The following is a 1,624-nucleotide window of genomic DNA, read 5'->3' on the forward strand; positions in this document are numbered from 1 at the left end:
TGAACAACCTGCCGACTGGAAAGCTTCCAAAATCTACGAAGAAAAGACTTTTTAACAGCCTGAACCTTCGCAATCTCATCCTCAAGCTCAGAATGATCCGGAAAGGCGTAGTCCCGCGCAGCAATCCTCTCCAGCTCCAGACAACCTTCGTGGGCCAGGATAGCCATGACACTCGCACTGGCCATTACAGTCGTGTTGTCCGACACACTGGTCATTATCTCCCCAAGCCCTTCGAATTCAACCAACAACCAGTCCAACAAACATGAGGCCCCCCTTCTGCATCCGAAGGAAAGGGCGAAGGCTCAGCACCAAAAAGGGCAAGGGCCTTGCCGTACTCCTCGCGAATCGCGACGCTCTTGCTCGAAATTTCCTGGGTAGCCGACTCCCACACCGCTCGGTCCTCCTCGACCTCTTACTCGAGTCTTGCGATCGTGCCAATTTTCTTTTCAACATCAGCCTTGAGCTGACGAACCTCAGTCTGGAGGTTAACAACCTTCACAATGTCTTTTTCCACAACACTTCGAAGGTTCTCAAGAACACTTTCGTCAAGGTTCATCTTCTCCTACATCTTCGTGATAGTCTCCTCCTGCTCGGAGACCTTCCCTTTCAGAAGCTCGTTCTCCGACTTCAAAGAACCATGAAGGTTCTCCAAAGCTTTATTTTTCTTCTTCAGAGCGCTGACTTCCTCCACCAGTCGCAGCTTTTCAGCAGACTAAGCCAGATAACTATGTTCATCTTTCCTTGCACTGCCTGCAACTGCCCGACTGGCAAGCAGAGCCTGAAACAAAGACCAGGCTCAAAAACAAGGTCACCAATCAAAAAGGCAGCACATCGTCTCACAGCACAAACCATCGCGCATAGTGAAGCCGTGATCTGGCCAAGACTTCCGGTCCCGTAAACCCACAAACTCTTCATGAATCCTGCACACACCAAGGCACATGACAAGGCCATACACACACAACCTCCAAAAGAAAGTCAGGATTGAAGCACCTTACCTTCGGCATCAAAACTCTCCACATCCTCGGGGAGAGCAGGCTGACTCTTTGACACGACTTGAGAAGTCCCGGTCTCCGGAGGCTCCAGTCCCAGCAACTCCCCGAGCTCCTTCGTCACGTTCGCAACATCTACTTGAAGGGCATATCGAAGATAGGGGTCAATGTCAGGCCCTTGGAAAGCAAGGCATCTAGAAATCGAGGGAGTACCTAATTCAGAAAACCTGTCCCTAGCCCCAATCAAATGGCTGCTAGTCCCCTCGGCCCCTTGAGCCTTCTCGACGTCAATGGCCAGCAAAATAGACGAATCCTTCGGGGGCCCCACAGAGTCACCCCTCCCGCCATCATCGTCGGATCCGCCCGCAGGAGCATTCCTCTCCTCCTCTCTATCAACATCCTTCACCGAAGGTGGAATCTCCTTGTGTACAGCTTGGAGAAGATGTTTTGACCCTTCCACAGGCGACACTTTCGATGGTGACAGAGACACATCTTTGTCACTTTCCTCGTCGAGAAGATTCACAACTCTAAGCGAGGCTTTCGCCCCTCTCTGAACCGCCAACAGGACGGCGCCTGTTGTATCTGGCTCTGCACGAAACGAGCCAAACTGATCAAGATACAAGTGAACCCTCTCA

This window comes from Panicum virgatum, chromosome 9K (genome assembly GCF_016808335.1).
Source record: "Panicum virgatum strain AP13 chromosome 9K, P.virgatum_v5, whole genome shotgun sequence".
In the NCBI taxonomy this organism is placed as follows: Eukaryota; Viridiplantae; Streptophyta; class Magnoliopsida; order Poales; family Poaceae; genus Panicum; species Panicum virgatum.